This window comes from Cyprinus carpio, chromosome B25, assembly GCF_018340385.1.
Source record: "Cyprinus carpio isolate SPL01 chromosome B25, ASM1834038v1, whole genome shotgun sequence".
Lineage (NCBI taxonomy): Eukaryota > Metazoa > Chordata > Actinopteri > Cypriniformes > Cyprinidae > Cyprinus > Cyprinus carpio.
Window position 1 is genome coordinate 396,981 of NC_056621.1, and position 20,733 is coordinate 417,713.

Sequence of the window (20,733 nt, forward strand, 5' to 3'; positions counted from 1 at the left end):
CATCTCATGGCGTGCTTCGAAAATACCGGTGTTCAAATACGTGTAGAACAAAGTATTAATTTAATCAATTTAATAACTTTTTTATTACTTAGAGCTATTACGACAAACCATCCATTTCAGTTTTCCCTATGATAAAAGTGATTTACAAGACGTTCCAAAGCGAACATGTGAGACATGTAACAAGAACCTTTGCTGCCCGAATGTCGTGTGCAACAAAACCCTGGAATGTTATTTCGATTATAGACATAACAAGGTAAGTATATGTCTCTCCAAATTTTATCCATCTTAATGTGGGAATTGTAATACTGTTTTACAATAATCGCACATGTGCTTCATTTGCTGCTACGTTTAACGATTAGCTAGCTGTGCTGAAATGACCTTATTAGCAAGACGTGATTAAACTGACTGATCAAATAAGTGTCTATATGTGGGACACATGGACATGCTTAAGTGTTCGTTCATTTATTTATTTTATTGAGTTGCATTGAAATAAGCTTTGATTGTGCAATATGAAACGGTGTATTTAGACTAGCTGTTATTGATTTAACAAATAAAATAATAATAACGGCTTTTTGTTTTTATTGTCATTTTTGATATAATTTTATAAATACATCTAATAATATTTGGTGGTGTTATTTAAAATAGTCATTAAATAATTACATTTTTATATGGGTTAACATTACCCAGCATTTCCTTGTCTATTTAAATATCAGCAGAGCAATTAGAAGGGCAACTGAAAATAAACAGTTTTTCTTTCTTTAGAGTTAAAATTCTCTGTAATTGTCAGCCAGCTGCCTTTTAAGGATGGCCAGCAGGGTGTATCCTGGCCAAGGTATCTAAGGATGTTTGCAGCCAGTGTGTTGTCAATGTTTGCTGGAGCACAGGTTGTGCATCAGTATTATCGTCCTGATTTAGTAAGGTTTCCAAATTCAGATTTTGTGCTTTTTTTAATGTGTTTAGGTGTTGGTACTACCTAGATATTTATCTATAAATGTGAACTGCATTTTTTTATTATTATAACTGTATAGATTTTATTGCTTGATTGATGTAATTACATACAAAAATTAATTGTTCTCCAATTATATCCAGAAATGTGCATCTGAATACAAATTGTGTACATTTTGTTTTCATGTTGAACAATGTTTTTTCTAACATTATAGACCATTCCAGAGGTCCCACCAAAGCCTGGAGAAACTGCAAACAGAACTTATTGGCTTGAAAGAAAGACAGACAGACTCAGCATCTCAGAAAACAATGACCTGATGATTTGTTATCGTAACTAATGTGTATAGATACACATATAGATATGATTTTTTTTTTTTTAATTCTGTGAATAAAGCTATTTATACAAACTTGTACAGTGTCTTCATTTGTCATATAAAGTACTTTGTAACGCAATGCTCTGTAAACAGTTATTTGGTTTTGTGTTATTATAGCCTAATTCAGAGTTTCTCTAACCATTTCAGATCTTTGATTACTTAATTTCGGGGGAAAAAAATTCCTATATTTTAATATTGGCATTTTTTTGTTGCTCGGACTTTTATTATGCAAATTAGCCTGTCCGCGTGCAAACGGAAGTAAGCGTGTGTATATTTGAGAATGTGTAGCTGCTAGCACTCTTCTGTCAGACAGAAGGCAGCTCTGGTGCGGGGAAACATGCAGACACTTGTTCTTGCCACTTTCAAACCTGCTCAGAAATCAGGAGGGTTTTAAGAGGCTCTTCACGCATTAAAGTGGTTGCACACTAGAAGCGGGATATGGACCGGTCAACACCACCAGCACGCCGTGGGTCTCGAGATCTGCTCTCGTGTCCCGCAGAAGGGAGGTTCCTGTGGGACAGCTGCCAGAAGGGAACATGTGCACCAGCTCCAGCGTCGACAAAGACCAGCTGGCTCTGGTCCGTTTACAATGAAACCAAACAGCACACGCAAGGTTAGTTCAGATAATGCCTGATTCCTCTTAAGACTCTGGTCATCTGTCAAAGGGCAAAAAGGTATTTTAAGAATCAGAAAGAGCTTTATTGCCAAGTATGATTGCGCATACAAGAAATTTTTTTTAGTGACATAAGCTTCCAGCACACAGAGACAACAACACAGACAAAATAAAAAAAAAAAAGACAAATATTGCAAAATAAATAGGAAAATAAATAATTTGTATGAACAGTTGTTCTATAAATGATAATGGAATAGAATAGAGTGAGATGCAGAGATGTACTTGATGGAGTGGGTAACAAATAAATATAAGGATATTGCACATTTTTGTTGCATAAGTGGGGAACGTTTAACTGTTCATGAGGTAGATTGCCTGGGGGAAGAAAACTGGTTCTTGTGCCTGGCTGTCCTGGTATTTTCGGCCCTGAAGCGCCGGCCAGATGGCAAAAGTTCAAAGATGGGATAACTTGGATGTGAGGGATCCAGAGTGTTTTTCTGAGCCCTTTTCCTCATTCTGGACGTATACAGTTCTTGAAGGGTGGGCAGGGGAGCACCAATAATCCTTTCAGCAGTCCGAACCATTCTCTGTAGTCTTCTGATGTCTGATTTTGTAGCTGAACCAAACCAGACTCCAAATCAGCAGCTCCTGTGGCAGGTTAAACTTCCTCAGCTGGCGAAGGAAGTACAACCTTTGTTGGGCTTTTTTAACAATGGAGTCAATGTGATTGTCCCACTTCAGGTCCTGAGAGATGGTGGTTCCCAGGAATCTGAATGACTCCACTGCAGTCACAGTGCTGTTCATGATGGTGAGTGGGGGGAGTGCAGGGGGGTTTCTTCTGAAGTCCACAATCATCTCCACTGTTCTGAGAGTGTTCAGCTCCAGGTTGTTAAGACTGCACCAGACAGCCAGCTGCTAAGCCTCTTGTCTGTAAGCAGACTCGTCACCGTCCTGGATGAGGCCGATGACTGTAGTGTCGTCTGCAAACTTCAGGAGCTCGACAGAGGGGTCTTTGGAGGTGCAGTCGTTGGTGTAGAGCGAGAAGAGCAGTGGGGAGAGAACACATCCCGAGGGGCACCAGTATTGGTGGAACAGCTGTTGGACATGAATGTCCCCAGTCTCACTAACGGTTGCCTATCTGTAAGAAAGCTGGTGATCCACTGACAGATAGAGCTAGGAACAGGAGCTGGGTCAGTTTGGTCTGGAGGGCTTGTTGGGATGAGGTGTTGAAAAGCCGACTAAAGTCCACAAACAGGATCCTCACATAAGTCCTCTTTCTGTCCAGATGTTGCAGGATGAAGTGCAATCCCATGTTAATTGCATCATCCATGGACCTGTTTGCTCGGTAAGCAAACTGCAGGGGGTCCAGCAAGGGTCCAGTGATGTCCTTCAGATAAGCCAGAACCAGTTTTTCAAACGACTTAGATGTTGTACTGTATATTGACTATCTATGTATAATTTTATTTCTATTTTATCCTGGCATTAACCTACTTTATACTGTTTATAGTATTTAGATTTGAGTTATATTTATTGAAATGATATATGCTGGTTACTCTGTCATGATTGGACACCATGCTGTTTTATGACTATAAATACATTTGATTTATGTACTGGAGAACCATTTTTTTTAATAACTTTTTTTTATTTATTCTATAATTGTAATATGTACCTGCGTAATAATATAAAATGTTATATAGAGAGAGAGCTGCTCGGACTATAAAATTAAGTCATTAGTCATTATTATGTTAACATACTCTTGTAGTATTTATCAATATATTTAAAATTCTTGTTTATTTTTATTCTTACATTTTTATTTTAGTTAAGGTTTTGATGATGTTATATGATTTATACTTATTTTTAAAATCTATGTAGCTTTAATACATTTTTATTTCGTTTTCAAATTAAGCAATTTTAGTATTTCAACTACAGCTTACTTTATTACAGTAAGCATTGCTGAAGGCAGCGTTTCTAATTATCGTTTAAGTGCTTTAAATGTATATTTTCATCTAGTGCATTTTATTTTATTACAACTTCATTTTAATATTTTCATTAATTCAATTAAAATATTTTATTTTAAATTGTAAGTTTTTGTTGTAGGAAACGGTAATACTGACGATTACATGAGAATATACACACATACAAAGATTTCCTTTTCATAATTAATGTCTCATTACATGTAAATCACTAATCCTTTTAGTTCCTTCTTAAATCATTATATTCTTTTAAAAAATTGGCAAACATAATAAAAATGTGAATTTAAAAGGTCAATTATTTATTAACATAATTATTTTATGTCCACAAACAGATTTAATTCCTGTGATATCAAAGAACTTTGTGAACCCAGACACCATCTTTGCTAATGATCAGATGAGTTTGCAGGACATTGAGATCTATGGCTTTGACTATGATTACACACTGGCGTTCTACTCCAGTCACCTTCACACACTCATATTCAACATCGCCCGAGACATCCTCATCAACGAGCACAGGGTGACCCAGTGACCCAAGATGTCATTTATGTATATAAATATTGTTAAATTTTGTAAGAATTACTAAGTGGCACAGAAATTAAACACTTAGTTTCAGCAAATTAATGTTTTCTTTCTGTCCCACATAACAGTATCCAGAGGGACTGAGGGAATATGATTATATACCGAATTTTGTGATTCGTGGTCTGCACTATGATGTTCAAAAGGTACGTGTCCAGTCATGATCTACTGTAGATGAAAAATTGTTATAATTTTATAAGTATCCTGGCTAACCTATCAATCTCATCTGGTAACTAGGCCTTACTGATGAAGATTGATGCCTTTCATTATATCCAGCTGGGTACAGTGTACAGGTAGAGTGCAACAAACATCTACTATGATTTTTATACATTATTATTAAAAGGATAGTTCACCGGAAAAAAATGAAAATTCTCTCATTAATTACTCACCCGCATGTCATTCCAAACCTGTAGACCTTTGTTTATCTTAAGAACACAAAATTAAGATATTTTTGATGAAATCCGAGAGCTGTCTGACCCACCATAGACAGCAATGCAACTAACACATTCAAGGCCTAGAAACGTAGTAAGGACATTGTTAAAAGAGTCCATGTGACATCAGTGGTTCAACCTTAATTTTATGAAGCTATTAGAATACTTTCACGTTTTTGTTGCGCACAAAATGTATTCTCGTAGCTTCGTAACATTGTGGTCACAAGGACTGTTTTAATGATGTCCTTACCACCTTTCTGGGCCTTGAACGTGTCAGTTGCATAGCTGTCTATGGAGGGTCAGAAAGCTCATGGATTCATCAAAAATATTCTTAATTTGTGTTCAGAAGATGAACGAAGGTCCTACGGGTTTGGAACCACATGAGAGTGAGTAAATAATAACAGAATTAATTTTTTTTGGGGTGAACTATCCCTTTAATCGCAGCATAGGTTTCGCTTATTGTCATTTAAATGTTTCTGTAGGGGCCTTAATCCTGTGCCGGAAAAGGAGGTCATTGCGATGTATGAAGGCTCCCATGTACCCCTCGAGATCATGAGTGACTTCTATGGCAAGGTCCTGTAAGCTTGGGCTCTTTTGCTTGTCAAGAGTTTTGTTTGTGCTGACATTAGTGTAATTTTGTTGAAATTTTGCGGGAAAAATAGTAGCAATGTAGCAAGCGCAGCTCACACAGAAGTACAGCAGTAAATATGAGCTCCTTTAACAGCTCTTTCAATCTCTCCATACAGAGCTCTCACGGTCACACCATGAAGCAGTTCATGGATATCTTCTCCCTGCCAGAAATGACACTGCTCCTGTTATGCGTTAATGAGCGTACTTCATGAAGCACAACATTGACTACGAGCCTGTTCATCTTTATAAAGACGTCAAGGTACAGTTGTTCCTCAAAACCGTTGTCGTGTATCAGAGCAGGACTCACCTTACGAATCAGAAATCAAGATTTCCTTCACCGATATTAGTATAGAGTGCTGCCGTATTTAGGGTGATGCAGATGTCTGAAAGCACAGAGAGAGGAGTGATCTCTGAGCACAGATTTTGAATAAATATGTAGCTCCTGAAGGTGCTATTTAAGTTCATTGTGAGCAGCATGGAAAGGAACAGTCTGATTTTAGAGGAACCGTTTGGATGCACAATCTGTGCCATGTGCCTGGAGAAAAGGAAGGGCTTACAGATGGGGACTAATGTCTTTTTATTGGTTCTGAAGATCAGTGTAATTAATAAAAGACGCACACCATTGCTCTTACGTTTAGTCCTGCCTGTAATTATGAATTAACAAGTCTCAAAGGACATGTGACTGAGCCCAGATGAAATGACCCTCACGAGAGCTTTCACAGGAGGTGTCTGGCAGTGCGTCAGGGCTTTGTGTGTGGTTTCAGTGCAGAACATTGATGTTACACTGGCTTTGATATTTCTGCATCTGGTCTGTTTCTCCATTTCCAGCGAGGCCATAGGAGACGTCCACGTCAGAGGGATTATGTATCGAGCGGTAGAGGCTGAAACGGTTAATTTCTTTTCTTTTTCTAAGAGTTTTTACCTGTGCCTGCATGAAGACCTCATTATAGCAATATGTCTGCTTGAGAGATCTGAACAAATAAAAGTTTAACATGACATAGTCACGGGAATTGCATATTAATGATAATAAATATGTGTTGTAAAATACTGTATAAAAATATATAACATATTAATATGCAAAAATAACAATAACAATAGTATACTGTAATATACAATATAAAGTGTAATATTATATTGATATGCAGTAATTAAATAAAATCTATTTTTAATTTAAATTTTTAATCTAATTATCGAATTATTATTTAGTAATATTATTATTTATTGTGATTAATAAATAATAACTATGTACTGTACCAAACCCCGTATAAAATTTTATAATATGGATCTTGCAGTTTGCTCTATAATAATAATGCAATGAATGCTTAATCTATTTTATTATTAATAATAAAGATGTACTCTGTAATATTAGTATATAATGTAAACATTTATATAACATATTTATCTAGTTTATCATCAAAATACTACTGTTGTATTATTTATTATTATTAGTATTATTATGATTATTATTTATTAGTATTCAATGTAATAGGATGACAGTGGTGTGTAACCCTCACAACCCTCTTGTGTAATTATTGAAATCACACAATTTGAATCTTCTCTTGTAACACCTTTGTTTTTTCCTTTCTGCAGGCGAAGTATATCTGGTACGGATGAACAGACACATGCTGTGTTACGGAAGCTATCTAAGCACGGAAAAGAAGTGTTTTTGATCACGAACAGCCCTTTTTATTTTGTGTAAGTGCAAACAAGTTACTACATTCAACCTAAACATCAATGCACAGGAAAAAAATGCATCTCACATGGCAGGAGAGCCACCTTACTAAGAATTACTTACACAGCCATTCTGACGACCTGGCTCGTGTTGAAATGCATGTTTGCACATAAAATGTATTAATTCCTTTATTCAGAAATTCGAGGCATGAACTACATCGTTGGTAAAGACATGCGGGACCTGTGTCGATGTTGTCATAGTGCCGGCGACAAGCCAGGCTTTTTTTCATGACAGGAGATAAGTTCCTAAACCCATAGAAGTGCCGCTGAACCTGGCAGCGCTGATCGCTCGCTAAAATCAATCATTCCTTTGTTAAAATCTGACAGATTCGTTGAGGAGGGATTTTATTTAGGCATTGCCAACCCTTTTTTTGAATCCAAAAAGTGTTGTGTTGTATTTTGTATTTGTGTTGTTTTTTTCGCGTTTCTGAAGACCATTCAGACGAGTTACTGATAAAGGCGTGTTTGCTATGGGACAGGGAAATTCACCACCTTGAGAAAGGACAGATCTATAAACAGGGAATATCGGACTTATCCTGCTGTTCAGCTGCGAACTGTTGTCTTAGTCAGTTAAAGATGCTGGAATCTGGATCTGTTCACTTTCTCTCTTTCCAGGCGAAACCTGTCTGAGTGTTTGTGCGGCTCTTACAGGATGGAGGGGCTCAAAGGTTTTGTACTTCGGAGATTCACATTGACAGCGACCTTAAGCCGTAAGGATCCTATCTTGTCCTTTTCTGCGTGTACACAAAACCTACGGATTTTTTGTTTTGAAATAACTCGTACACATTGATACTAGGTAACACAATCCATTTTGAACTATGCTCTTCTCATTCTTTTGATAATTATGTATATGAGTTTAAGGTTATTGTCTAATTCAATCAAAGTTTTATTGCTTTATATGCCGGTGTCGTTTTGGAATGTCTAGGATATGCAGAGTATAGTATTGGCAATAGTTCTTCATAAATATCGAGTGCATGGCAAATAAAACATGTCCTCAACATGCCTGTTACTGATATCAAAGACAATGAATAGATTATGCAAATGTTGATGTAAGTAATATGTCATGAGTGTGTAGGACCTGACCCTGAAACACGGTTGCGAGAACAGGAAGCTATCATTCCTGAGCTGCGTTAAAGAGATCAAACATGAATAATGAGGAGTACGTTTCCACAATCAATGACCTGGCGGCAGGCCCTGACCTGGAATCTGCACTGCTGGACAAAAGGCAGGTCAGACCACCCTGGCGGTGCGCTAAATGGACAAAACAAACTTACCAAAAAACTATTTTAACATGTGTTTTATTTGAGCATTAGTTCATAAAGTTAATTATCCTGTAAAAAAAAAAGCAAACCATTAACATGCAAATATCCAGATTGGACCATTAAATTAAAATATATCTCTAATATTAGCTGGTAACTAATAAGCTACCAATATAGCGTGTGTTTTTTTTTTTTTTTTACTTGATGTCGCCCAACTGAAAAGAACTGCATTGTATGTCATTTCAGCTTTCCACATTTTCATGTCCATATGCTCCCTTTCCACTTTGGCTAGTTTTGGGCGCAGTTATGAAGCTGTATTTTCGTTATGTTGCAGGTCAACCAGGACCCCGCGTCACAAACGGTGATTCAGCAGTGGATCAATGAAAGCGAGGAGAGATGAGGGTAATCCTTAATATTATCTATTATAATATAAATAATGATATTATATATTATAATCTATTATAATATTATCATTAATATATATATATATATATATATATATATATATATATATATTATATGTGTGTGTGTATGTGTGTGTGTGTGTGTGTATGTATGTGTGTATATATATGTATAAATATATATATATATATTTTAAGGTAATTTTTTTTTTAATAATTACAAACAGACCAGTATTTTTTTTTTTATGAAATTGAGATACTATTATATACTATTTTTTAATTATTTTTTAATATACTAAATTTTTTATTTTACTAGAAGTTAAACTAAGTTAAACTAAGTGAAAATAAGAAATGTTGCCCTAGCTGAAATAAAACATTTTTTAGTTTTTCTGTTAATGTTTATTTTTTTTCAAGTAAAATTATTTTCGATGGAATTAGTTAAAGGGATAGCTCAGTCAAAAATTAAAATTCTATCATTAATTACTCACCCTCATGTCGTTCCAAACCTGTAAGATCTTTGTTCATCTTTGGAACAAGATTATAACAAATAAAGATATTTTTGATGAAATCCGAGAGCTTTCTGACCCTGCATAGACAGCAACACAACTGACATGTTCAAGAAACGTAGTAAGGACATCGGTGAAATAGTCCATGTGACATCAGTGGTTCAACTGTAATTTTATGAAGCTACCAGAATACTTTTTGTGCGCAAAGGAAACAAAAAAATAAAGTCTTTATTCAATAAGTAATTAATGACAGAATTTTCATTTTTGGGTGAACTATCCCTTAACTACTATAACCTTTACAGACACACTTTGGGGTTCGTTATAGAGAAACTTGACATTTGAAAATCATTCAGAAATTATTTTCTTCTAACCAATGTAAACAGTTGCTATATTGATGGCACAGAATGTTAAATGTTATAGTGGATTTGACACCTACGGTGTTTTTGAGTTATTGTATTTTATTCGAATTGAGTTTGAAATGGCTAAAAAAGTGTCACGTTTTTGTATCCAGTTTATTAAAAACAATTTGTTTCCAACAGGTTACGGACCAAAGACATCTTCAATGCCCAGTTTGGTAGTCTTTTTCCGTACATACCACATGGACCCAAACCTACTTCACACGCCGTCTCTCCCGCTTTCGTCCGACCTTCTACATGGCGTTCCCTCAGCTGTCCCTCTGAACTATGACCTCCAGCACACCTTCTACCCCAGACGACACCCCCCTGCAGCACGAAGTCTCCCATCTGGCCCGAGCAGACCAGCACCGGAGCCATGAACATCCCCCTTCAGGAGCCAGGAGCACAACCACCCCCAGACCAGAGTAGTAGAGAGGCCACACAAGATACTGCTTTAAAATCTACATATACCATACAGAAACAGTTAATGTTACATCACTTGCTGGTCAGATTCTGCTCTAGTTTTAAAGACACACGCTGGGTGAGTCACTTCATATAAACTTCTGTGCTGTGATACCTTGTTTTTTTGATACCATGTTAAAAAACACTACATGGATGAGAGAGTGCTTAGGAACATTGTGGCGTGTTTCATGTGCCCTCGTAGTGTAGGAGAGCTTTTTATTTTTGTATTTCGGTAGTTAGCCTTTCTTTCATCACTGGCCTTCATAACAAGAAGTGATAGAATACTTGACACTCAAGAAAGTGAATGTATGTATATATGAAAGGGTTAAAAGTTGATTTTGAGCTGAACCTGGTTTCAAGAAGCCTAATAAAGAAGAACTTTTTGTTAGAAACCAAAGGGAAACTCTCAGGAAGGCAGATGGACACTATATTCATTTTGAAATGATCATTAAAAAAAATCAGTGTTTAATGTTTTAAAAAGCCTTACATACTGTGTTTAGCAATGTATGATGATGATGATGATGATAATATACAATTGGCTTCAAAAGTTTGAAACCACTAGTGTTTTTGTTGGCATATTAAGCAGACCAACTGTTTTCAAAATTGATAAGAAGCAGCACCAAATCAGTATATTATGTGACACATGAATAAATAACATTTTACAATTTATTAAATTAGAAATCAGTTGTTTTAAATATTTGAATAATACAGTATTTCATAATATTACTGTATTTATTTTATTAAATAAATGCAGCCATTTGGTGAACATTAGAGAGAACATTAAAAAATCTTACCAACCTCAATCTTTTAAACTGCTGTTCTTTTTATTACAAATTATATACATTAAAAAAAAATGGAGTGAAAAGTTGAACTGTTGCTCTAACGAATAGTTAGTGGGAATTTGACATCAAGTATGTATTTGTATTTAATGTTTTCAAAATTTTAATAAAAAATTGGTTGTAATGGTATTTTGAATCTCCATTTTCCTGGGTGGTTTCATTTTGGTCACCGTGCTGATGTTATCAATTGTGTAAAATGTTTAGAAATCAACATTATAGCTAAACATATAAAAAACAAAAAAAAAATCGCCGTACACTGCGAAGTTTGTGTGTCTCCTTAACAGTAACAAGAGTATTGTATGTTTTTTATTTCACGATTAACCTGTAGGGCATTTCTGCTTGGATGGAACATAATTACATTTTTGATGAGTGTCAGGAACCGTGGCATCATTTTTTGGGAAGAACGGCCAGTACTGGAGGGATTTTGCTTTGTTTGGATTTGAGAACGCACACTAGTTTTTTTGTCTGCCTAGCTTTTGTTTGATACTTAATGAAGGCTTCTGTGACACTTTTGGCGACAGTGTCATTATTTGACATTGTTCAAATGGGCGTATGCGTTAAGCCCTATTTGAAGTGTATTTATTTGGGATATTTAAATTATAAATTGAATCAAATTACTAATTGTTTTGTGAATTTTTTTTCTTCTTTTTTTCCAACATTTATTATCCATATAAAATGATCTTAGAACAAAAATCCCAGACAGGCGGCTTTGATAAAGATAAGATGATTAATTAGCCAGCAAAGAGTAATTTCGGACACATGGCCTTTACCAATTAAGCAGCTGCTTACGATTACTGGTCTGCTGGGATAAAGCCAAAAAAAAAAAAAAAAAAAAAACAAAAAATCAGGTTTAGCTTGTAGACTCTCATTTTAAAGTGATAAACACTGATGGTATGATCAGCTCTCCTCTTCCAATACAACAGAAAAATCACCAACAAAATACAAACTCAATAAAATTCCACCCTGTGGGCTACAGCATGTGGGTACAGCACCATATGTAATACATCATGTTTATAAACACAATATTTTCTTTTGTTTAATAACTACGTTTGGCTGATTGCTGGGATGCTTAAGAAACGTGCATTTCTTCAATGCGCTGAACGTACATCATTCTCAGTCTGGCCGTGTCAGAATCTCATGACTTGCCAGCTGCGGCTCTGCCCTCGTCACCATACACAAAGTACAAGGTCGCTTTCTTTTTAGGTGGATGGCATTCTGTGTTTTTCAAGGTTTTGCAGTGAACATATTTTGGTGAGTTAAAATGGTATTTATTTAATACATATTCCAATATTTGTAACTGTCAAATTAAACATTTATAATGTTCATAAAATGTTTTACTTAAAAAGGGTTATTTTGTTTTACCAAAAATTTTTTTTTTATCATCTTATATAGTTTAAATGTAATGCTTAAATAGCTTTTATATTAAGGCTTTTATTTAGAATGCGTGAGAATTTTTTTTTTAAAATACTTAATTATAGCAGTTTAATTTTTTAAATGTAATGTTAAAAAAATCAAATGTTTAATACTAAAAAATATTATATATTATAATATACAAACATTTAAAAATTGGCTTTTAATTAAGGCTATAAAAAAGATTTTAAATAATTATGTAAGAAATAAATTATACTTAATAGTATATATATGTGTGTGTGTGTGTATATATATATATATATATGTGTGTGTGTGTGTGTGTATGTATATATGTATATATATAATATTAAATGTTTAATACTACAAATATTTATAAATGATTGATGACATATAATAAATGGCCCCCTATTTTTCGCTTTTCTTTTAATGGCTGTGGGGCCTTAACCTCCGGGAAAAAAGGTCTTTTTAAAGCCCATGTCCCCTGGATCTATTTCTACAATGGTAAGCTCCTTTTTTTAAATTTTGTTTTGTGATTTTTATTAAATTTTTTTTTAATTTTGCAAAAAAATGAAACAATGACAACGGTAACAAATAAAAAAAAATTAGTCTTAACAGTTTTTTAAATTTTAAATACAGACCCCCCACGTCACACCATGGCAGTTTACTTTTCCCAAAATCCTGTTTACGTTTGTTTTTCAGAAAAATTGAAGGCCTTTTCATCTTTAAAAAAAAACATTTTAAAATTTTTCCCTGTTCAGGGGACCCCCTTAAATAAAAATCAAATTTTTAACCAAAATTTAATGGGGTATTTTGGGGTTGATGCGTTTGAAGAAGGTCTTGGCAAAATTTTAAAAAATTTCCCTAATGCATTTAAAGCTTGTGACAATGGAGAACATCTTTTTTAAAAAGTTTTTGTAACAAGTCCTTCTAAAAACCAAAATTCTAATTTTTTTATTGGGTTTTAAAAGACAGGTAATTTAATAAAAGGAAAATTTTTTTAGGTTTATTTCCCCCCTTAATTAGAATTCAGTCTAAAGGAATGTACTGACCCAAAAAAATGACTAATTTTTAAATTTGTTCGTGGTGGGCTTTGTTGGGTTTTGGAAACATTGAGTTTACACGGCGAATTTCTGATTGCTTTTTCTCCATTTCCCCCGAGCCAAGGGGTGGGGGGGTTATGATCAGCGAAGGCTGTGGGAAATTTTTTTTCTTTTCTAAGATTCTACCTGGGCCTGATGAAAACCTCATTATAGAAATATGTCGCTTGGAGTTTAAAACAAATAAAATTTTAAAACCATGACATACAGGGGAATTGCTATTAATGAAAATAATATGTGTTGAAAAAACTTAAAAAATTAAAAACATTTATATGAAAAAATAACAATAACAATAATACTGTATATACTTAAGGAAATATTATATTGATAGCAGAAATTAAAAAAATATTTTTTAAATTTTAATCTAATTATGAATTTTTTTTTGAAAAATTTTATTTTTTATTTGTTTAAATAAATAAACATGTATTTTAAACCAAACCAATAAATTTTAAATAGGATCCAGTTTGCTCATAATATAATAAATTATGTTTAAAATTATTTTATTAAAAAAATAAATGTACTCTGAATTAGTATAAATGAAACTTTTATACATTTATCTTTTTATCATCAACTTACTGTGTTATTTATTATTATTATTATATTATATTTTATTATTTTTAAATTTTAATAGATTATTGTGTAAACCCTCCCCCCCTCTTTTGAATTTTGAATCACACATTGAATTTTTGTAACACCTTTTTTTTTTCCCTTTCTCAGAGAAGTAATCGTTAGGGGACCACCTGTTTTACGGAAGCTTTAAGACGGAAAAAAGTGTTTTTGAAGAACAGCCCTTTTATTTGTGTAATCAAACAAGATACAAAACAAAAAAAATAAACATCAATGCCAGGAAAAATGAAATTAATGGCGGAGAAACCCCTTTTACAAATTATTTAAAAAACCCATTCTGACAAAATGTGTGTGAAATGCAGTTTAAATAAAATGTCTTAATTCCTTTATTCAAAAAATGAGGCGAACTACATTTTTGGGAAAAGATGGGGGGGGACCTGTTCGAGTTGCATGTGCGGCGACAAGCCAGGTTTTTTTTAAATGAAGGGGGAATAAGTTCCTAAAACCCAAAAAATCCCCGCTGAACCTGGCAGCGCTAAAACCCCCTAAATAATCCATTCCTTTTTTTAAATCTGAAGTTCTTGAGGAGGTTTTTGGGCATGCCAACCTTTTTAAACCCAAAAAAGTGGGGGATTGTGGGGTTTTTTTCCCGGTTTCCTGAAGCCCTTCGCGAGTTACTGAAAAAGGGTGTTGTTGGGACAAAATTCACCACCTTTGAAAAGGGCGACTAAAAACAGGTAATATTGATTTCTGCTTTTTCAGCTCGAAGTTTCTTTTCAGAAAAAGATGCGGGAATCTGATCTTTTTCATTTTTCTTTTGCCAGGGAACGTATGAGTTTTGCGGCTTACGGCTGGAGGGGCTAAAAAGGGTTTGTACTTGGAGATCACATTTACACGCCTTGCCGAAAGGGGATCCATTCTTGTCATTTTCTGCTGTCAAAAACCTACTGTTTTTTGTTTTGAAAATAAGGTACACATTGTATAGGTAACACAATCCATTTTTAACTTGTCTTATAGTCTTTTTTTATTAGATTTAGTTTAGTTATTTTTAATCAAAGTTTTTATTTCATTGTCGTTTTGGATTTTAGGATGCAGAGTATGGCAATTTTCTTATAAAAATCAGGCATGTCAAATTTAAAAAGTTCAACATGCCCCGTACTGATATCAAAGCAATGAAATTTATGCAAAATTTTTGGGAAGAAAGTCATGATGTGTGTAGGGCCACCCTGAAACCGTTGGAAACAGGATATATTCCTGAGTCGTAAAAAAATAAAATCAGATACTGAGGGGGTACGTCCCACCATGACCTGGCTGCAGGCCCCGGGATGCGGAAAAAAATGAGGGCAGACCACCCCGGGGTGCCTAAAAGCAAAAAAAAATTTCCCAAAAATATTTTAAAAATTTCTTTTATTGACATAGATAAAATAATCTAATGTAAAAAAAAACAAAAAATTAAAAAGCAAATATCCCGTATTACCATTAATTTAAAATATATTCAATATTAGCGGTAACTAAAACTACCCAATATAGCTGTGTTTTTTTTTTTTTTTTCTTTATGCGCCCAACTGAAAAAACCCGCTTGTATGTCTTTCCTTTCCACTTTTCTGTCCATATGCCTTTCCACTTTTTAGTTTTGGGCAGTTTTGAAGCTGTATTTTCGTTTGTTGCGGGCACCGGACCCCGCGCACAAACGGGGATTTTAGCAGGGATCAAAAGAAAAAAGGGGGAGATGGTAACCTTAAATTCTATTTTAAAAAAATAATGAAATTTTTAAATTTAAATTTTTATAATATTATCATTAATATATATAATTTAAATATAATATAAAATTTTTTATTGTGGTTGGTGTGTTGTGTGTGTGTTTTTTGGTTTTGTGTGTGATATATTATAAAAATTATATATATTTTAAATAATTTTTTTTTTTAAACAAACAGACCAGTATTTTTTTTTTTAAATTGAGATACTATTTATACTATTTTTTAAATTTTTTTTTAAAATTAAATTTTTTTTTTTTCTGAAGTAAAAATAAGTTAACTAAGTGAAATTTTAAAAATGTGCCCCATGAAATAAAAAATTTTTTTGTTTTCTGTTAAGTTTTTTTTTTCAAGTAAATTTTTTCGGGGTTAGTTAAGGGTAGCTCAGTCAAAAATTAAAATTCTATCATTAATTACTACCTCATGGTTCCAAACCGTAAGATTTTTGTCATTTGGAACAAAAATTTAAAAATAAAAAATTTTGTGAAATCCCAAACTTTCTACCGCTAGACAGCAACACAACTGAAAATTTTAAGAAATGTAGTAAGGACATCGGTGAAATAGTCCATGTGACATCAGTGGTTCAACTGTAATTTTATGAAGCTACCAGAATACTTTTTGTGCGCAAAGGAAACAAAAAAATAAAGTCTTTATTCAATAAGTAATTAATGACAGAATTTTCATTTTTGGGTGAACTATCCCTTTAACTACTATAACCTTTACAGACACACTTTTGGGTTCGTTATAGAGAAACTTGACATTGAAAATCATTCAGAAATTATTTTTCTTCTAACCAATGTAAACAGTATGCTATATTGATGGCACAGAATGTTAAATGTTATAGTGTAGATGAACCTAGGTGTTTTGAGTTATTGTATTTTATTCGAATTGAGTTTGAAATGGCTAAAAAGTGTCACGTTTTTGTATCCAGTTATTAAAAACAATTTGTTTCCAACAGGTTACGGACCAAAGACATCTTCAATGCCCAGTTTGGTAGTCTTTTCCGTACATACCACAACCCAACCTACTTCACACGCCGTCTCTCCCGCTTCGCCGACATCTACATGGCGTCCCTCAGCTGTCTGCTGAACTATGACCTCCAGCACACCTTCTACCCCAGACGCACACCCCTGCAGCACGAGTCTCCCATCTGGCCCGAGCAGACCAGCACCGGAGCCATGAACATCCCCCAGAGAGCCACAGCACAACCACCAGACCCGAGTAGAGAGGCCACACAAGATACTTGCTTTAAAATCTACATATACCACAGAACAGTTAATGTTACATCACTTCGGTCAGATTCTGCTCTAGTTTTAAAGACACACGTGGGTGAGTCACTTCATATAACTTCTGTGCTGTGATACCTTGTTTTTGATACCATGTAAAACACTACATGGATGAGAGAGTGCTTAAGGAACATTGTGGCTTTTCATGTGCCTCGTAGTGTAGGAGAGCTTTTATTTTTGTATTTCGTGCCTTTCTTTCATCACTGGCCTTCATAAATCTATTGATAGAATACTTGACACTCAGAAAGTGAATGTATGTATATATGAAAGGGTTAAAAGTTGATTTTGAGCTGAACCTGGTTTCAAGAAGCTAATAAAGAAGAACTTTTGTTAGAACCAAAAGGGAAACTCTCAGGAAGGCAGATGGACACTATATTCATTTTGAAATGATCATTAAAAAACAGTGTTTAATGTTTTAAAAAGCCTTACATACTGTGTTTAGCAATGTATGATGATGATGATGATGATAATATACAATTGGCTTCAAATTTTGGGAAACCACTATGTTTTTTTTTGTTGCAATTAAGCAGACCAACTGTTTTCAAAATTGATAAGAACAGCACCAAATCAGTATATTAGGGGACACATGAATAAAACTTTTACAATTATTAAATTAGAAATCAGTTGTTTTAAATATTTGAATAATACAGTATTTCATAATATTACTGTATTTATTTTATTAAATAAATGCAGCCATTTGGTGAACATTAGAGAGAACATTAAAAAATCTTACCAACCTCAATCTTTTAAACTGCTGTTCTTTTTATTACAAATTATATACATTAAAAAAAAATGGAGTGAAAAGTTGAACTTCAAAATATATGGGAATTTGACATCAAGTATGTATTTGTTATTATTATTTAATGTTTTCAAAATTTTAAATTGGTGTAATTTTTATTTTGAATCTAAATTTTCATTGTGGTTTCATTTGGTCCCTGCTGTATGTTTTTCATTGTGTAACTGTTTAGAAATCAACATTATAGCTAAACATATATAGCTGCTGTACAATGAGAGTTTGTGTCTCTTTCAGTAAACAAGGTATTGTACTGTTTTATTTCACGTTACTGTAGGGCATTTCTGCTTGCATGGTAAATATACATTTTTTTTATTGTATGAACATTTGCATCATGTTTTGAAGCGCCAGTATGGATGGATTTTCTTTGTTGAATTTGGAACGCAAAACTAGTTTTTTTGTCTGCCTAGCTTTTTTTTGATACTTAAGGAAGGACTTCTGTGACACTTTTTTTTTCCTTTGTCATTTTTACATTGTTCCGGGGTGTAAGGTTAAACCTTTTTTGAAGTGTATTTATATTTTTTGGGGGGTTTTTTATAAATTTAATCAAAAAACTAATTGTTTTTGTGAATTTTTTTTTTTCTTTTTTTTTTTTAAAAAAATTTATTTCCCTAAAAATGATCTTAGAACAAAATCCCGCCCCTGCTTTGATAAAAAAGATGATTAATTCCCAGCAAAGGAAATATTTTTACAAATGGCCTTTTAAAAATTAAGCAAAGCTTCAGATTACCCCGCTCCTTTGAAGCAAAAAAAAAAAAAAACATGGGGGGTTTGGGTGTTAAACCTTCATTTAAAAACTATAACATTATGGGCTGATCAGCTCTCCCTTTCAGCCCTGGGGGGCATCAATTTCAACCGATAAAGCATGCCCGTGCAACCTAAAAATTTCCCCCTGTGGGGGTACAGCTACTTTCATGTTTTTTAAACAATATTTTTGTGTTTAATAACTTGTTGTTTTTGCGGTGATTCTTAAACGTCATTTCTCAATGCCTGAACTCATCATTCGCATCTGGGCCCTGTCAATCTTTATAAATTTCCAGCTGCGGCTCGCCCTCGTCCCCCCATCACAAATTACCAAAAGGGGTTTTTTTTTAAGGGGGGGCATTCCCGTGTTTTTTTAAAAGGTTTTTCATGAACCCATTTTGGGGAGTAAAAAGGGATTTTTTTTAAAAACAAATTTTTTATTTTTAACTGTCCAATTAAACATTTATAATGTTCATTAAATTTTTTTTTACTTAAAGTTTACATTTTTTATATTTTATAGTTTTAAAAGTAAAGCTTAAATAGCTTTTTATATTTAAACTTTTTTTTTAAAATGCGTGAGAAATTTTTTTTTAAAAAAACTTTTTTTTAGGCAGTTTAATTTTTTAAAAAATAAGTTAAAAAATCAAATTTTTTATACTAAAAATTTTATTTTAAAATTTAAATTTAAAAAACCCTTTAAAATTTTGGGTTTTAAAATTTAAAGGGTTTAAAATTATTTTCTCAAAAAAATTAAAATTTTAAATACTTCAATTTTTTTATTTTTTCTATGGGTTTTTTTGTGGTATTTTTATTAATTATATAAAATGGGTTTAAAACGCCAAAATTATTTTTGAATTAATAAAAAGCTGATTAAACTCAAATTTTTGGGCCATTTTAGATTTCAGTGGGCCTTTTTTTAAACTGAATGAAACCCCGACACATAAATTTTTTTTACTTTATAATCTTTAAAATCTTAACTGCCCCAAAAACATATTTTTAACAAACATTAAAGTCTTTCTTTTCTAGGCCTTGGGGTTTTTTTGTCCTCCTTTACTTTTCCCGGCATAAAGAGCGGTCAAACCCTGGGGGGCAAACCCAAGGAGGTTTTTTGCTGAACCTTTTGCAGGAGGGTCCCCGGGTCTGCTGTTTTTCTGGCTCTATTGCCCTTTTTCTGGGCCGTCCTCCTCTGCTCTTTTGGAGTTGTAGTGGGGGAGGGGGTCCAACCCTCCCGTTTATTAACGGGGGGGAGAGATCCTGAGCAAAATACAGTTTTCCCCCATCTTCCTAACAATTTATGTCCTTCATTCTTTCCCCCCGCTGTATTGTGTTTTTGCAAAAGGGAACTGCTCAGTCCATGGGGGAAGGTAGGGGAAATCGTTCCCGGGGAAATAAAAAAGACTTGTTATAATTTCAGATGAGTTTTCTCATTTTAATCAAAAAAACATTGAACTCCAAAGGGGGAAGAACGGGCTTTGGGGAACGGCAAAGCTTTCGGGTGGTTTCCCGGCCATGAAACATGGCCTTCTTTATCTGCTGGCTGCCCTACAAACCCCATCTCGGGGGTTTTAGTTGGGATCCAAGATCTACATCCCACCTTGGGGGAAACCCCCCTGCCGGTTTCCTTTTTTCCCCCCTTTGCTAAAAACCCCCTCCGTCACAACCCAGCATCTACTTCCTTACAAAAAAGCGGGGTGGGGTTTTTTGGGCGATTTTTTCATTCATGTTTGTTTTACAAATATGATATGTTTTTCTTTCCCCAAAAGGGGAAGCACCAAACTTTTCTCTGAATTATGTTTTTTCCCTTTTGAGAATCGTCTTGGAAATCCTGCCCCGTGGGGATACCCTCGGGCACACTGCGGGGGGTTTTAATAAAGTGCCCCAAAAAGAAACCCCAAGCAGGATTTAAAACCCGGGCTGAAATTTTGGGGCTGTCCCTTGTAAAGGATTTCTTTTTTACTTTTTAAAATACTTATAAGGGAAATAGTTTTT

General features: G+C 34.1%; 1 pseudogene; it reads left to right on the forward strand.

Moving 5' to 3' along the window:
• The first annotated feature begins 1,757 nt into the window (after positions 1 to 1,757).
• LOC122142363 lies at positions 1,758 to 19,950 on the forward strand (annotated as a pseudogene).
• The last annotated feature ends 783 nt before the right edge of the window (positions 19,951 to 20,733 follow it).